Raw genomic sequence first — 19,610 nt, 5'->3', positions numbered from 1 at the left:
TTGCTATTCGAGATATTCCCCTCCCAAGGGGAGTGAAACAACTCCAAGCGTTCCTGAGTATGGTCACCTACTGTAGACAGTGGATTCCCAATGCTTCTGCCCTTATGCAACTGCTGTATGATGCCTTAAAGGATGTAGTCTGGAATCCACATCTACCTGTGGAAGCCGTGGATGCGGTACAAAGACTTAAAGAACTGATTGTCTCCGCGCCAGCCCTCGGCATCCCCGACTATCAACCACCGTTTTTCCTCTTCATGTCAGAATACCACGGCCATGCATCCGGAGTGTTAACCCAACACCATGGAAGGAAACATCGTCCCGTTGGATATTACTCTTGTAAACTGGACTCTGTCTCACAAGCGGCCCCTGTATGTCTTAAAGCTGTGATGGCCGCCAAAGAATTGCTGGATAAAACGTCTGACATTCTTCTAGGACATTCAGTTACGATATTGGCTCCACATGATCTCAAAGCCATCATTGATCAAAGCCAACAAAAGCATCTCTCTTCACAACGGCATATGAGACTAAAAATGTTCTTTTCTTCTTCCAGAAAATGTGACCCTACAGAGATGCACAATCCTGAATCCAGCCACACTGCTTCCTCTCTCGAGGGGGGATTATACAGATGGGTTTTCTTCCCACACTCCTAACCCCCCGCTCATGACGGATTATGATGATCCAGATGCCCACGAACACGACTGCCTCCAGGCGATGCACCATGAAACATCGCATTTGCCCACGGTGACTGAACAGATGATAGTCAATGCTGACCTTACCCTCTTCACTGATGGATCCAGATATTCAGATGAATGGGGGTCTTTCCACACTGGATATGCTGTGGTGTCCCCTACCACGGTCATTACAGCCGGATCCCTTCCGCCGCACGTATCAGCGCAAGAGGCGGAGCTGATAGCCCAAACTGAAGCCTGCAGACATGCAGAAGGACGAACCGTCAATATCTATACTGACTCTAGCTATGCATTCGGGGCGGCGCATGATTTTGGTCAGATATGGGCCATGCAGGGCTACAAGACAGCCACCGGATCTCCTATCAAGAATGCAGAGGCGGTGGAGAATTTACTGGAGGCCATCCAGCTCCCCCTGCAAGTGGCAGTAATCAAAGCTAAAGCATATGGGAAAACCCATACGGCAGTAGCCCAAGGAAATCAGTTTGCGGATCAAGAGGCTAAGCAATAGGACCTCGAAAGGAAGCAGGTGTGTACGTAATGACGAGGGGTAAAAGGAAAGAAGAAGAACAGGAGAGGGAGAAAACGGATAATCCAGGAGTCAAGACCCTCCAGGAATTCCAAAAACAAGCCCCGACCCACGAGAGAGAAGAATGGCTCAGAACAGGGGTGATACAAACGTTGCAGGATGAACTCTGGAGAAAAGGAAACAGAATATGTCTACCCAGAGCACTTTACCCATCTACAGTACAATGGGCCCACGGAATAGCACACAGAGGGAAGAATCAGATGATTGCTGCCATAAACAAACTATACGTAGCACCCGGAATTTCCATACCAGTTAAGCAATACACACAAAGCTGTGAAATCTGCAATACCTGCAATCCAGGAAGAACTGAAACCACTCCAAAGAAACACTTGGCAAGACCATTGTACCCGTTTCAAAGGATACAGATAGACCATATGCAATTACCAAAGAGTGGAAGGTATGAATATGTCCTGGTGGTGGTGGACAAGTTCTCAGGATGGCCGAAGCTTACCCAGTGTCCAACATGACAGCAAAAACCACGGTGAAACGACTGCTGACAGAGTTAGTCTGCAGATTCGGTATCCCTGAAATCATAGAAAGTGATCAGGGACAAGCATTTATTGCAGATGTGACCAGAGACATTTGGAAGATGGTGGGTGCAGATCTCGGACTACACACCCCGTACCACCCTCAAAGCAGTGGTAAAATGGAAAGGATGAACGGTGCTCTGAAAAGTAAAGTTCTTAAAGCCACTAAAGAACTGTCCCTGCCACGGCCCGAAGTATTGCCCATTGCTTTGTACTCGGTTAGAAATACCCCCAAATAGCCAACAGGACTCACCCCATATGAAGTCCTGTTTGGGGGTCCTCCCAGAATGGGATGTTAGTACCCACAACAGCTTAGTCTAGGAAATGATAGCCTTGTTTAATTTTGTCATTTCCCTCAGTAAAGAGTTGACAGTAACACATGCTGCAGTGTTTTTTTCCATTCCAGACCCAGATTCCGTCCCAGGGGTGCACAAGCTACAACCAGGAGACTGTGTACTGGTGAAAAGACACGTCAGAGGGGCCTTAGAAGCCAGATTCGATGGTCCATACCAGGTCCTCCTGATCTCGCCCACTGCAGTTAAGCTGGAAGCAAGGCCGACATGGATCCATGCCTCAAACTGCAAGAGGGTCTCTTCCAAAGAATGACTATCACCATATACATCCTTATCCTTTTTCATGTTATTGCACAGAGTGCTGAGGGGGGACATGTAGCAATCACCCATGCTGATAGGATGACCACCTTTTGGTATAATTCTTCTAATACACATGTAGCCACATACAAGTTTGAATTTGAGTCTGTAACATCCTTCAAAAACAAACATGGTTGTATCAAACAAACATGGGGATATTGGAATGCTTATCATTGTGTGATCAAGGCACTCAATATATATGTGTAAAAGACAATTATTACGGCAATCATTGCACATACTGGGGGGCGGTGGGCTGGAACACGGGTGACCATTGGGGATATCGCCCACAGAGTGCCTTAGAGAAGAAAGACGTTAATGGAAAGTCACTTCTAACTAGAATGACGCTATCAAGGAAAGCATGTGGTCTGTCAGGATTAGGCTTAATCCTTACCATAGAAAACACTAGTAAAACAGACCAAGACACATTATTAGGGACCTATGGGGGAGTAAACGGAAAAATTGGAAAATTCAAACTAAAAAGATATGGTAGGCTCCCAAGAATGATAAACATGTTGCGACCCCAAATACAGATGCATAAAAATATGATGGCTATGGCTGACCCGGGAGTGGAAGACACTATGGCCGTAGAAACCGGATTTGGGGACCATAATGTCTGGTTAGAGTGGGTACAATACACGACACGGAAAGTGAATAAGTCCAGCTGTTATGTGTGTGCAGGAGCCCGCCCACATCTAGGGATAGTACCACTTAAAGGAACAGTGTCATCACAAATTATTTTTTTATATGTTAAAGATGTTAGTGCTTTATTAAAAACGTTTATATTCATTTGTGTGTTTGTGTTTTACTTTTTCTTATTTTTACACTTTTTCTTCCCTATGGGGGCTGCCATTTTTTGTTCCATTTCTGTCTGTGTCGATTAACGACACATACAGACATGGAATACGGCAGCACAGTCCCATAGGGACTGCGGACGGCACCCGTCCCATTGACTTCAGTGTACGGCGTCTGTGTGGGAACTGCGCATGCGCCGCTCCCACACAGTCCAATTAGAAATTGGCGCCGTCCGGCGCCATTTTCCTGTGGACCGGAAGTCGCGTCCGGACAGTAATATTACTACTTCCGGTCGCGGCTTCCGGATTTGTGCACTTGGACCAGCGGCAGCAAACGGAGCGGACGGGCCGGAGGGAGCCGCGGCGGCAGGAGCAGGTAAGAGATTTCAATGTATGTTCGTGTTTGTGTGTGTTTACTACTGTATGTAAACCTACTACACTGTGTGTTAGCTCAAAAAATGGCGGCACACAGTGTAGGAGGTTACACCGTTCAAACCCCTCGTTTATCCCGGCACTAGCCAGGATAAAGGAGGGGGGGATGCTGAGAGCTCACTAGAGCGAGGGCTTTTAACCCAATGTTGCAATGCTGCAATTTTGGGAATAGCTCCATCTAGTGACCAAAAATGGGTAGTATTATAAATTTTGAATTAATTTATAATATTTCCTGACTCGTGAAAAAAATAAAAAAAATTTGAACAATGTTTAATCACCCACACACTAAATGTTTAATTTAAAAAAAAAAACATGTTTTTCTGGCAACACATTGCCTTTAACATTCCTGACGATGCTGAAGAATGTTTCCTAAGCCTATACACCAATATAACATTAGACCACACAGTATGCGAGTCCTGGAAAAAGGAATACCCCATAGTCACCAAGACACCCAAACAAGCCCAGGGACATACCATTTACAAAGGCAACTACACATATTACACCAATACAGAAGGGAATGGCAGGTTCCTAGGGAACTTTTCGGAAGGGTACTGTTCAAAGTACAGTTCATTAAATGCATCTATCACTCAGAATCAGGTGCAGTTTTTGGGCGATATACACTGGATATGTGGGGATATGAAAATCAGAACCAGACTTGAGGGGCAATGGAAAGGAGAGTGTGCATTGGATAAAAAGCAATTATGCCTTTCCATATTCTTGGTGAAGGTTCAGATGAAGAACCAACAAAATGATCTTACCACCGCAGAAAGAGGGAAGCATCCCCAAGGGGAAGCTTCGATCCACATGTGTATATAGATGCAATTGGTGTCCCGAGGGGGGTGCCAGATGAGTTCAAGGCCAGAGATCAGGTGAAGGCAGGATTTGAGTCTCTTATCCCAATTATTACCGTTAATAAATATGTAGACTGGATTAATTATATATATATATATATATATATATATATATATATATATATATTACAACCAGCAGCGGTTTGTAAATTATACCCGAGATGCTTTACAAGGGTTAGCCGACCAACTAGGGCCCACTTCAACTATGACATTCCAGAATAGAACGGCTCTTGATGTGGTATTGGCTGAAAAAGGTGGGGTATGCCGAATGATAGGGACAACCTGCTGTACATATATCCCCGACAACACCGGGCCCAAAGGGAAAGTCACAATGGCCATACATAAGTTGGAGAGCTTATCTCAAGAGTTGAAAAGGAACTCCGGTATTACCGACCCATGGGACCAGTATTTTTCATGGATGACTGGATGGCAGAAAATATTAGCACAAATAGGAGTAGTGATAGTGGTATTTTTAATACTATTCTCTGTCCTTGTGTGCTGTGTTTCCCCTTGTATCAGGAAAATGATGACAAAAGCTGTAGAACAGACTGTGTGCCCACTATGTTTACACAAATAAACGAGGTGACACAGACAGTCCCTTTAACCCTTTCACTCCGCAGCCCTTTTTCAGATTTTAATTTTCGTTTTTCCCTCCCCACCTTCCAAAGGCCATAACGCCTTTATTTTTCCGTCGACATAGTATTATGAGGGCTTGATTTTTGCGGGACAAGTTGTAGTTTTTCGTAGCACCATTTATTTTGCCGTATAATGTACTAGGAAACGGGAAAAATATTATTTATGTTTTTTTGCGCGCCATTTTTACGGAATTCACTGTACAATTAAAACAACATATTCATTTTATTCTATGGGTCAATACGATTACGCCGATACCAAATATGTGTAGGTTTTTCTATATTTTACTACTTTTACAAGTAAAAACCTAAGTGTAAAAAAGAAAATTTATTTTTTTTCGCCAAATTCCGAGAGCCGTAACGTCTTTATTTTTCCGTCGATTAAGTGGTATAAGGGCTTATTTTTTGCGGGATAAGCTGTAGTTTTTAATAATACCGTTTTGGTGTAAATGTGACGGTTTGATCACTTTTTATTTCATTTTTTGTGGGAGATTAGGTGAACAAAAAATAGAGATTCTGGCGTTTACAATTTTTTTTTTTTTTATGGCGTTCACCGTGCGGGTTAAATAATGATATATTGTTATAGTTCAAACTTTTACGGACGCGCCGATACCAATTATGTTTATTTATTTTATTTTTTACTATGCTCTAGGGGGAAAATGGGAAAAGGGGGGTTTTTCGAACTTTTAATATTTATTTTTTTTTTACACAAAAAAAACAAACTTTATTTAACTCATTTTTACATTTTTTATTAGTCCCCCTAGGGGACTTCAACCAGCGATCGTTAGATCGCTTGCACGATATACTGCAATACTAATGTATTGCAGTATATCGTGATTCTGACAGTCTCATATGAAGCCCTGCCGGAGGCAGAGCTTCATAGGAGTACCAAGATGGCGGACCTGGGGGACTTAGTCAGACCCCCAGGCAGCCGTGTGAACCAATGGCTCTCCCTGATTTCGCCGCGGGGGGGCCGTTGAGGCGTTACAGGGGGTCGCCCCCCTGTTTTTAGTAGTTTAAATGCCGCGATCTCTATTGAACGCGGCATTTAACGGGTTAAACAAGCGGGATCGCGCTAAAGCGCGATCCCGCTCGTAACCCGGAAGTGTCGGTTGTAACACACAGCCGACACACTCGCTCTATGGAGCGGACTCAGCACGTGAGCCCGCTCCATATTCCCCCACCCGGCGTGCACCGTATATATACAGCGGATGTCGGGAAGGGGTTAACCCCTTCCCGCTCCTGGACGTACTATTAGGTCATGGTAGCTGTATCGTTCGCGCTCCATGACCTAATAGTACGTCTCGGGAGTAACGGCCGTTTCGGCCGTCCTCCCGACACATACAGGAGCTCTGTGACAGCTGCTGTCTCGTACAGCAGCTGTCACAGCTCGTACAGCAGCTGTCACAGCTCCTACAGCGGGGACCGATCGCTGTGTCCCCGCTGATTAACCCCTTAAAAGCCGCGTTCAAGAGAGATTGCGGCTTTTTAGGGGTTAAGCTGATTTCGCCGGCCTGCTACACGATAGCGGCTGGCGATGGTGACTATGGCATCGACGGAAGCCTAGTGACTATGCTTGCTGTCAGTGAGTAGCTGACAGCTCTAACACACTGCACTACGCATGTAGTGCAGTGTATTAGAATAGCGATCAGGGCCTCCTGCCCTCATGTCCCCTAGTGGGACAAAGTAATAAAGTTAAAAAAAAAGATGTGTAAAAATAAGAAAATAAAAGTTTTAACAGTATTAACAGGTTCCCGACCGCTGGCCGTAAATATACGGCCAGCAGTCAGGGTCTCTAAAGTCCGGCGTATAGTATATATACGGCCGCACTTCAGAGACTGTGCACGCGCGATCGCGTGCACACAGCTCTGTGCCCTGGCTGTTACTAACAGCCATGGGCACTGGGCAGAATGTCAGGGGTCAATCGTTTGGCCCCTGAACATGTGATCGCTGTGACAACCAATCACAGCGATCACATGCATTTCTGCATAGAAAACAGTGTGCACGCGATCGCGTGCACACAGCCCTGTGCCCTCGCTGTTACCAACAGCTCTGGGCACTGGGCAGAGTATCAGGGACCAATCTGATGGTCCCTGATCATGTGGTCGCTGTGAAAACCTATCACAGCGACCACATTTGTTTTATTTTGACTTTTCTGGCAGTAAATCTCCTGCCTCTTTTCTTCTCCTCAAACATTGTTTCAGTTTGAGGAGAAGAAGAGACTCGAGAGAATTGCTGCCAGAAGAATACAGTGAAAAAAAATACAGTTACACTAAAACATTCTCTGTATAGATAGATTTCTATCTATCTATACAATCTATCTATCCATCTATCTTTTTTTCTATCTATCTACCTTTCTTTCTTTTATTCTATTAGAATAGGCAGGTAGGGAGTATATAATTATATATATATCCACATATATATAATATATATAGCAATAGCGGTTTATTTTTTTGTTAGCGGTAGTGTAGATATATATAGCAGTTAGTTTGTGTGTTTTATAAAAAAAAAAAAATAAAAAAAAATTTGTTTAGTTAGGCCTGATGCACACGACCGTGTTCGGTCCGTGATATACGGTCCGCATGTCGGCCGCTTGTCCCGGACCGTACAAAGTACAGGGAGCCGGGCTCCTAGCATCATACTTATCTATGACGCTAGGTGTCACTGCCTATCCACGTAACTACTGTCACACACTAAAACATGATTACAGTACGGGACAGTAGTTCCGCGGACAGGCAGTGACCCCTATCGTCATAGATAAGTGTGATGCTAGGAGCCCGACTCCCTGCACTGTGTTCGGTCCGGGACATGCAGCCGACATGCGGACCGTATATCACGGACCGAACACGGTCGTGTGCATGGGGCCTTAGTGTTAGTGTTAGTTACGTTATGGCGAGGAAGTTGTTTAGCGCCGAGGAGGCATACGCCATGCTGTGGTCTGAGTCGGAGACCGCATCAGAGATGGCGTCCGAGATGGAACCTGTTTTAGGTAGTGACGATGACAGCGTCACTTCAGGTTCATCTTCAGGGGACGTTGTCCCTGATGCAGTCGAAACTGCAGAACATGAAAGCGCAGGGCCAAGTAGCGCTGTAGCACGGGACAGCCTGGTCCCTCCAGTCCAGGCTCTTGTATGGGCACCTGCCCCATCTTTTGGGCCTAGAATCCACGGATTTACGGCCACTCCTGGCATAACCGTGGACAATACAAATTTTGTCCAAATGGATTACTTCCATTTATTTATAACGGACGACATCCTAAATCAGATTGTCCACGAAACAAATTTATATGCCACGCAATATATAAGGCAGAAACCTTCATCCACCCATGCCAGAGATTGGACGCCCACCAATTTGCAGGAATTAAAAAAATTTTTGGGGCTCACCCTAAATATGGGTATTGTCAAAAAGCCCTCCATTAGGTCTTACTGGTCAACAAGACCCGCCCAAGCCACCCCAGTATATTCTGCAGTAATGCCCAGGTCTCGTTATGAGACAATAATGAGGTTCCTCCACTTCAATGACAACGCACAGGCCCCCCCAAGTACCGATGCAAACCGGGATCGGTTGTTCAAAATAAGACCGCTAATAAATTCCCTGAATAATTTATTTCTGCAACTCTACACCCCTGAGCAGAATGTAAGTGTGGACGAATCCCTCCTCAACTTTCATGGCAGACTTAGCTTTCGCCAATATCTACCTTCCAAAAGGGCAAGATATGGCGTTAAGCTCTACAAATTGTGTGAAAGCGGGTCAGGATATACCACCGCCTTCAGGATTTATGAAGGGCGGGACCGCACAATAAATGTTCCTGGATGCCCCCCTGATCTTTCCACCAGCAGTAAGATCGTGTGGGAGATAATGCAGCCTCTGCTTCACAAGGGGTACCACCTGTACTGTGATAATTTTTATTCTAGTGTGCCCCTGTTTAGGCATTTGCATGCTGCAAGGACTGGGGCATGTGGTACCATGCGCAAAAACAGAATTGGTTTTCCACAGCAATTAGTGGGGAAGCGCATGGTAAAGGGGGACTCCTGTGCTTATGCATCTGAAGAATTGCTGGCGGTCAAGTTCAGGGATCGCAAAGATGTGTATGTGCTAAGCACGATTCATACCGCAGGAACAGTGGCAGTGAGGGAAAGAGGGGCAACATCGGACTAGCACAAACCAGTGAGCGTGTCCGAATATAACAAGTACATGGGGGGGGTGGATTTAAGCGACCAGGTTTTACAGCCCTATTTAGTAAAACGCAAAACTAAAACCTGGTACAAAAAAGTGGCCATTTATTTGTTACAGGTGGCCATCCACAACTCATTTGTGCTCTATAAAAAAAACAGAGGCAGAGACACATACCTGGATTTCCAGGAAAAAATTATTGAAGGCCTCATTTTTGATGTTCAGGACACCCGAGAATGCCCCCAGTCTGAGGATGTCACGCGACTGACTGAAAGACACTTCATCAGTCGGATTCCCCCAACAGCAACCAGAAGCAACCCCCAGAAAAAGTGCCGCGTCTGCAGAAAAGACGGGCACCGCAAAGATTCCCGATATTTCTGTCCCTCATGTCCCTCACAACCAGGCCTGTGCATTGAGCCATGTTTTAAAAAATACCACACTGTTCTGAATTATTAGATTTTAGTTAATTTGTTGAAAATATATTTGCCCTACATTACGTTTTTATTTTTCCCCTGATTTTACTCCAAGGGTGAGGGAGGGAATGGGTGGGGGGTGGATGTCACGTTTGATGTTTTCTAAAGTTCATCTGCTGGAGAGCTCCATTTGCATTAACCTGAAATTTCTTATTTTAGAAAACCCCAAAAAATAAATTCCCATTATACCCCTAGATGAATATTTTGGGATTTCTGCTTCAAGAGCAGATATTTTGGAAGTGTTAGGGGGGATTCACACGAGCGTGTATTCGGTCCGTGCGGGCCGCGTGGTTTTCACGCGGCACGCATGGACAATACAAGTCTATGGGGCAGTACAGACAGTCCGTGCTTTTTGCGCAGCGTTTGTCTGCTGCGCAAAAAGCGCGACAGGTTCAAAAACTCTGCGTATTTCGCGCATCACGCACCCATTGAAGTCAATGGGTGCGTGAAAATCACGCGCACCACACGGAAGCACTTCCGTGGGACGAGCGTGATTCGCGCAACAGCAGTGAAAAGGATGAATGAAAACCGAAAAGCACCACGTGCTTTTCTGTTTCCGAACATCCAAACGGAGTGTCTTTGCGATGAGCGAAGCCGGACAAGCGTACCGAACTTCACCGGGTTCGGCCAAACTCGTTTTGGCCGATCCCGGCAAAAAAATTATCGGTACGCGACGTCAGGAGATAGTCACTGTCCATGGTGCTGAAAGAGTTAAACTGTTTCAGCACCATGGACAGTGACTTGCGATCCCAAAATACATTAACCTGTAAAAAAAAAACGAAGTTCTAACTTACCGATTACTCCTGTCTCCTTCCTGCAGTCCGACCTCCCGGGATGACACTTCAGTTCAAGTGACAGCTCCAGCCAATCACAGGCCAAGCACAGGCTGCAGCCAATCACAGGCTGCAGCGGTCACTTGGACTGCTGCGTCATCCAGGGAGGTGGGGCCCGATGTCAAGAGAGGCGCGTCACCAAGGACGCGTCACCAAGGACGCGTCACCAAGGACGCGTCACCAAGGCAACGGCCGGGAAGTTCTCGGTAAGTAGGAACTTTATCTTTTTTTTTTACAGGTTTTTCGCTGTTGTGTTCGGCATTCACTGTCGAGGGTGCTGAAAGATTTAGCTCTTTCAGCACCTTGGACAGTGACGGGCGTTGACAAGCCTCATCTCTATGATGCCGGCTGCGCGAAAATCACGCAGCCGCGCATCAGACACGCATGACACACGCAGCTGTCAAATGGTTTTTGCGCTCGCAAAACGCTGCGTTGTTTGCGCGCGCAAAAACGCAACGTTCGTGTGAATCTCCCCTTATAGAAACTCTGTTGAGTTTTGTAAAACCAGCTTTGAAAAAAAGCGATTTGTGAAATAATCTTCTTCTATCCTCCGCCCTCCTACATCTCTATGTGATAAATAAGGCCACATATTTGGTATCCCCGTGCACGGGAGAAGTGGCAGAATGTGAACGGAGATTAATTTTGACCGTGGTCTATGCCGTGTGTGAAAAATGCTGGTATAAACTGACGCATTTGCTAAAAAATTGCTAATTTTATTTTGATCCATCTTATTCAAGAAACTTTCAGAAGAAAACTGGACTGTCTAAAAATATGATAAACCCCTTGAAGGAAACCTTGTGGGGTCTACTTGTGTGAATGAAGTCATTTATGGGGTGTTTCTAATGTTTCAGCAGCATTAGGCCCCCCAGAAAACAGTATGCGGCTCTAAAATCAAATGCAGAATTCCTGGACCAAAAAGCCTCCTTTTATGCCAAGCCCTGGCACATGCCCGCACAGCGAATAAGGCACACATATTTGGTATCCCCATGCACGGGAGAAGTGGAAGAACGTGAAAGGAGATGAATTTTGGCCGTGGTCTATACCGTGTGTGAAAAATACTAGCCTAAACTGACGCATTTGCTAAAAAAGTGCTGATTTTATTTTGTTCCATCTTATTCAAGAAACTTTCAGAAGAAAACTGGACTTGCTAAAAATATGATAAACCCCTTGAAGGAAACCTTGTGGGGTCTACTTGTGTGAATGAAGTCATTTATGGGGTGTTTCTAATGTTTCAGCAGCATTAGGCCCCCCAGAAAACAGTATGCGGCTCTAAAATCAAATGCAAAATTCCTGGACCGAAAAGGCCAAAAAGCCTCCTTTTATGCCAAGCCCTGGCACATGCCCGCACAGTGAATAAGGCACACATATTTGGTATCCCCATGCACGGGAGAAGTGGAAGAACGTGAAAGGAGATGAATTTTGTCCGTGGTCTATACCGTGTGTGAAAAATACTAGCCTAAACTGACGCATTTGCTAAAAAAGTGCTGATTTTATTTTGTTCCATCTTATTCAAGAAACTTTCAGAAGAAAACTGGACTTGCTAAAAATATGATAAACCCCTTGAAGGAAACCTTGTGGGGTCTACTTGTGTGAATGAAGTCATTTATGGGGTGTTTCTAATGTTTCAGCAGCATTAGGCCCCCCAGAAAACAGTATGCGGCTCTAAAATCAAATGCAAAATTCCTGGACCGAAAAGGCCAAAAAGCCTCCTTTTATGCCAAGCCCTGGCACATGCCCGCACAGTGAATAAGGCACACATATTTGGTATCCCCATGCACGGGAGAAGTGGAAGAACGTGAAAGGAGATGAATTTTGTCCGTGGTCTATACCGTGTGTGAAAAATACTAGCCTAAACTGACGCATTTGCTAAAAAAGTGCTGATTTTATTTTGTTCCATCTTATTCAAGAAACTTTCAGAAGAAAACTGGACTTGCTAAAAATATGATAAACCCCTTGAAGGAAACCTTGTGGGGTCTACTTGTGTGAATGAAGTCATTTATGGGGTGTTTCTAATGTTTCAGCAGCATTAGGCCCCCCAGAAAACAGTATGCGGCTCTAAAATCAAATGCAAAATTCCTGGACCGAAAAGGCCAAAAAGCCTCCTTTTATGCCAAGCCCTGGCACATGCCCGCACAGTGAATAAAGCACACATATTTGGTATCCCCATGCACGGGAGAAGTGGAAGAACGTGAAAGGAGATGAATTTTGTCCGTGGTCTATACCGTGTGTGAAAAATACTAGCCTAAACTGACGCATTTGCTAAAAAAGTGCTGATTTTATTTTGTTCCATCTTATTCAAGAAACTTTCAGAAGAAAACTGGACTTGCTAAAAATATGATAAACCCCTTGAAGGAAACCTTGTGGGGTCTACTTGTGTGAATGAAGTCATTTATGGGGTGTTTCTAATGTTTCAGCAGCATTAGGCCCCCCAGAAAACAGTATACGGCTCTAAAATCAAATGCAAAATTCCTGGACCGAAAAGGCCAAAAAGCCTCCTTTTATGCCAAGCCCTGGCACATGCCCGCACAGTGAATAAGGCTCACATATTTGGTATCCCCATGCACGGGAGAAGTGGAAGAATGTGAAAGGAGATTAATTTTGGCCGTGGTTCATACCGTGTGTGAAAAATGCTAGCATAAACCGACGCAATTGTTAAATTCTTGCATTTTTTTCCAATTTTGCCCACTTTAGTGAAAAAAAAAAAAATGATATATACTGACAAATGCCACTAAAACAAAGCCCTATCTGTCCTTTAAAAAGAGTGTAAAATTCAAAGATGAACTTTATTCACCTGCTGAGTTATAGTCATGTAAAGAAGCGCATAGCAAAATTGTGAAATTTGCTCTGGTCATTTAGCTGTAAAACAGCCTAGTCCTTAACCTGTTAAAAGTAAAAATCCCCCTTTTTACCTTATCATTCCTTTATTATTAATAAAAATATATAAACAAACAAATAAACTATACATAATTGGTATCGCCGTGTCCGTAACGGCCTGAACTACAAAATTATTTCGTTATTTATCCCGCACGGTGAATGCCGTAAAAGAAAATAATAATAAACCGTACCAGAATCACAATTGTTTGGTCACTTCACCTCCCAAAAAATGTAATAAAAAGATCAAAAAGTCGCATGTACCTAAAAATGGTAATGATTGAAACTACAGTTCGTTACGCAAAAAATAAGTTGTCGCACGGCTTTATTGATGGAAAAATAAAAAAGTTATGGCTCTTAGAATAATGTAACACAAAAAGTGAATGATTTTTTACAAAACTTATTTTATTGTGCAAACGCCATAAGACATAAAAAAACCTATAAACATCTGGTATCGCTGTAATCGTATCGCCCCGCAGAATAAAGTGAATATGTCATTTATAGCGCACGGTGAACGCTGTAAAAAAAATCGAATAAAAAAACAATAGTAGAATTGCTGTTTTTTAGTCCCCACGCCACCTAAAAATATAATAAAAACTGATCAAAAAGCCGCATGCACCCCAAGAGAACTACAATGAATTCCTCAAGGGGTCTAATTTCCAAAATTGGGTCACTTTTGGGGAGTTTCCAATGTTTTAGCACCACAAGACCTCTTCAAATCGGACATGGTGCCTAATAAAAAGGAGGCCTCAAAATCCACTAGGTGCGCCTTTGCTTCGGAGGCCAGGGCTTCAGTCCATTACCGCACTAGGGCCACATCTGGGATATTTCTCAAAACTGCAGAATCTGGGTAATAAATATTAAGTTGTGTTTCTCTGGTAAATCCTTTTGTGTTATAGAAAAAAATGGTATAAAAAGGATTTTCTGAAAAAAATAAATATGTAAATTTCACCTCTACTTTGCTCTAAATTCCTGTGAAACACCTAAAGGGTTCATAAACTTTCTAAATTCTGTTGTGAATACTTTGAGGGGTCTAGTTTCTAAAATGGGGTGTTTGATAGGGGTTTCTAATATATGGGCCCCTCAAAGCAACTTCAGAACTGAACTGGAACCTAAAAAATAAATAAATTAGGCAATACTTTGCTTCTTATATTATACTGATAATGAGCCGTGCCCACCCCGAGATGACCCCAGTTTTGACCGTTTGTATAAACGGAGACCCCTATTAGACCGTTTCAGTGCCCGGTTTTCCCAAGCATACACTCCCGAGAAGTGTATTTCTATTGATGAGTCCTTGGTACATTTTAAAGGGAGGGTTCAATTCCGCGAGTACCTGCCGGGTAAGAGGGCAAGGTATGGCGTGAAGATGTATAAGCTGCGAGAGTGCATCAGGGTATACCTACAGGTTTAGGATATATGAAGGGAAGGACAGCAGTATTCAGCCCCCAGAATGCCCCCCCCCTTACTGGGAGTTAATTCAAAAATTGTGTGGGATTTGGTGCACTCACTGCAGGACCAGGGTTACCACCTCTACCTGGATAATTTTTATATCAGCGTCCCACTCTTCAACTGCCTCGCTTCCAGAAGTCCTGCGGCATGCAGCACTGCTAGAAGAAATCTGAGAGGCCTCCCTAAGACTCTGCTTGGGCAAACACTCAGAAGGGGTGAGAGCAGGGCACAATCTAGCAGCAACATATTGTGTGTCAAGTAGAAGATGAGAGATGTCACAACAGTACCCATGTACCAGTACAGAGACCCCCAAACCAGACTGCATCCTGGACTACAATAGGTACATGGGAGGGGTGGACTTGTCAGATCAAGTCCTGAAGCCCTACAGCGCTATGCGGTGTGGTATAAGAAGCTGGCCGGGCACATCATACAGATGGCATTGTACAATGTGTACGTGCTACGTCGATGTACAGGCCAGACGGGAACTTTCCTGGAATTTCAAGAGGTGATTATCAAGAACCTAATCTTTAGGGACCAAGAAGGGGGAGGCACCCAGTACTTTTGGAAGCGAGGCCACACGCATCGTACCAGGGCAACACTTCCAGGAGAAGTTCCCCAAACTGGCAAGAAGGGAAAAAGTCAAAAGAGGTGCAAAGTCTGCTATAAGAGGGGGATAAGGGAGGACACAATATATCAATGTGACACGTGTCCCGAAAAACCAGAGCTCTGTATGAAAGAGTGTTTTAAAATTTATCATACATCCCTTGGTTTATAACTTACCCCAATTTTACTTACCCTGATGTGCTCCGCACAGCTTATCCCCCCTCGTCTTTCCCCTCTGGGCCCTGCTGTGTGCCCAGGCAGCTGATAACAGCCACATGTAGGGTATTGCCGTACCCAGGAGAACCCACATTACAGTTTATGGGGTGTATGTCTCTGGTCAAAATGCTCACTACACCTCTAGATGAATGCCTTAAGGGTGTAGTTTTTAAAACGGGGTCACTTCTTGCGGGTTTCAACTGTACTGGTACCTCAGGGGCTTCTGCATACATGACTTCGCACCAGAAAATCCCCAGTAGGCCAAATGGTGGTCCTTTCCTTCTGAGCCCTCCCATGGGCCCAAACGGCAGTTTATCACCACAAATGGGGTATTGCGGCACTCAGAACAAATTGCGCAACAGAATAGGGTATTTTGTTTCTTGTGAAAATAAGAAATTTTCAGCCAAAACTACATATTATTGGAAAAAATTAATCTTGTTTTAATTCCCAGCCCAATTCAAATAAGTTCTGTGAAAAAACTATGGTGTCTAAATGGTCACATTACCCATAAATTAATTCCTTGAGGGGTGTAGTTTCCAAAATGGGGTCACTTCTGGTGGGTTTCCATTGCTTTGATACCTCTGGGGCTCTGCAAATGCGACATGGCACCCGAAAACCACACCAGCAAAATCTGCACTCCAAAGAACACACAGCGCTCCTTCCCTTCTGAGGCCTCCCATGGGCCCAAACGGCAGTTTATCGCCACAAATGAGGTATTGCTGCACTCAGAAGAAATTGGGCAACAAAATGGGGTATTTTGTTCCCTGTGAAATTAAGAAATTTTGATCAAAAATGACATCTTATTGGAAAAAATGACTTTTTAAATTTCACAGCCCAATTTAAATAGGTGCTGTCAAAAAACTGTGCGGTCAAAATGGTAACAACAATCATAAATGAATTCCTTGAGGGGTGTAGTTTCCAAAATGGGGTCACTATTGGGGGATTCCTACTGTTTTGGCACCTCAACACCTTTTCAAACCTGGCATGCTGCCTAAAATATATTCTAATAAAAAAGAGGCCTCAAAATGCACTAGGTGCTTCTTTGCTTCTGGGGCTTGTGTTTTAGTCCACGAGCGCAGTAGAGCCACATGTGGGACATTTATAAAAACTGCAGAATCTGAACAATACATATTTAGTAGTGTAGAAAAAAATTGAATAATATTGAAATTCAGCAAGAAAAATGAAATTTGCAAATTTCACCTCCACTTTGCTTTAATTCCTGTGAAATGCCTGAAGGGTTAAAAAACTTTCTAAATGCTGTTTTGAATACTTTGAGGGGTCTAGTTTTTAAAATGGGGTGTTTTATCAGGGTTTCTAATACATAGGCCCCTCAAAGCCACTTCAGAACTGAAGAGGTACCTTACAAAAGAGGCTTTTGAAATTTTCTTAAAAATATGAGAAATTGCTGTTTATGTTCTAAGCCTTGTAATGTCCAAGAAAAATAAAAGAATGTTCAAAAAACGATGCCAATCTAAAGTAGACATATGGGAAATGTGAACTAGTAATTATTTTGGGTGGTATAACCGTCTGTTTTACAAGCAGATTCATTTAAATTCTGAAATGCTATTTTTTCAAAAATGTCTCTAAATTTTGCAATTTTTCACCAATAAAACACTGAATATATTGACCAAATTTTACCACGAACATGAAGCCCAATGTGTTACGAGAAAACAATCTCAGAATCGCTTGGATAGGTTTAAGCATTCCGACGTTATTACCACATTAAGTGAAATATGTCAGATTTGAAAAATGGGCTCTGAGCCTTAAGGCTAAAACTAGGCTGCGTCCTTAAGGGGTTAAAGACAACCATCCTGTATCCTGAGGAGAATAGGGAAAGTTAGGACCATTCCGAAACCTTGGAAGTCCAGGTACACAGGGGGGTTACCCATAAGGAGTAGCTTGTCTCAAGCTGGTGAAGAAATCCAAAACCCCTACCCGCCTGGTTCGAGTGGTCAGTAGTAGGTTTCTAGGCAAGACTCAGGGATAGAGTAATAGAGTAATAATATTATTTTTTTTTGGGGGGGGGGGGGACACTGTCAGGGATCATTAGCATGTATATTGCTTGCAAAAACATTATTACCTTACATAAGCTACGTATCAGTATATTTCACAAAGAACCTGAATCTATGCAACAAGATGGCACCTGCATCTGAGACAACGCCCATAGAAGACACCACCCTGGAATGCAAGAGGAGTGTGCAGATGAACATCACAACTGAATAGAACCAATGGGGCTTAAGCACATCCCACATTCCTACGGAGAAGATTTGTAACTTTGTGTAATAAAGTTCAGTTGCATTTCCTACTTCACTGAGAGAGGATCTTTACCAGGCCTACTTTGGAAATATCTTCCGAATTCTGTGAGTGGTTAACTGCTGTAAAAAGTGGAATTGAGTAGCAGGTGGGAGATCAACTATGGACTCCATAAATCCAGAAATTTTATTGTGTTTGTGGAGTTCCCAGCTTAAGGGTATGTTCACACGGCGGGGGTCCGTAACGGCTGAAATTACGGGGATGTTTCAGCCTGAAAACATCCCCGTAAATTCAGCCGTACCGGCATGTGCAGGCGCTTGAACGCCGCGTCAATTACGGCCGTAATTAGCGCTGCTATTCATTGGAGTCAATGAATAGCGGCTCCAATTACGGCCAAAGAAGTGACAGGTCACTTCTTTGACGCGGGCGTCTATTTACGCGCCGTCATTTGACAGCGGCGCGTAAATATACGCCTCGTGTGAACAGACAAACGTCTGCCCATTGCTTTCAATGGGCAGATGTTTGTCAGCGCTATTGAGGCGCTATTTTCGGGCGTAATTCGGGGCAAAAACGCCCGATTTACGTCCGTAAATAGGCCGTGTGAACATACCCTAATAGTTTCTCCATTCTGTACAACATGTCGACTTTGGCCATCCAAGTTTGAATGGTCAGGGGTATCTTTGGTTTCCAATACAGAGGGGTAAACAGTTTAGCTGCTGTAATCCGGTGAGTGAGGAAATCATTTTGGTTCGGGTGGAAGCTTCCCGACGGTAAGGGCTTGTTTAGACGAACGTGTAATACGTCCGTGCAACGCGCGTGATTTTCACACGTGTCGTACGGACCTATGTTAGTCTATGGGGCAGTGCAGACAGTCCGTGATTTTTGCGCAACGTGAGTCCGTTGCGTAAAACTCACGACATGTCCTATATTTGTGCGTTGTTCGCGCATCACGCACCCATTATGTGCAATACATCGCCGGCATCTATCAGACACTGTAGGGTATACTTTCTGTAAAAACACTGGGATTCTGTACCACCTAGACATTCGATTGTTAGGGTATGTTCACTCGGCCGTTTTTCGGGCCAAAAACGGCCTAAAGATCGGAAGCAGAACGCCTCCAAACATCTGCCCATTGATTTCAATGGGAAAACTGCGTTCTGTTCCGATGGAGCGTTTTTTTGCAGCAATTTTTTTCCCTTACGGTATGTTCAGACGCAAACGCAAAATACGTCTGAGGGTATGTTGACACGCAAACGCAAAATACGTCTGAAAATACGGAGCTGTATTCAAGCGAACACAGCTCCCGATTTGCAGAAGTTTTTTTTAATAACTCACCTTTTTTTCTGCGTTTTTTTATGGCCGTTTTTGGAGCTGTTTATCAATGGAGTCAATGAAAAACACCTCCAAAAACATCCCAAGAAGTGTCCTGCACTTCTTTTGACGTGCCGTCATTTTACGCGCCGTATTTTGACAGCGACGCGTAAAATAAAGGCTCGTGGGAACAGAACATCGTAAAACACATTGCAAGCAATGAGCAGATGTTTGTAGGCGTATTATGGGCGTTTTTTCAGGTGTAATTCG

This window comes from Rhinoderma darwinii, chromosome 1 (assembly GCF_050947455.1).
Source record: "Rhinoderma darwinii isolate aRhiDar2 chromosome 1, aRhiDar2.hap1, whole genome shotgun sequence".
NCBI classification, from domain to species: domain Eukaryota; kingdom Metazoa; phylum Chordata; class Amphibia; order Anura; family Rhinodermatidae; genus Rhinoderma; species Rhinoderma darwinii.
This window is presented reverse-complemented; position numbering follows the sequence as displayed.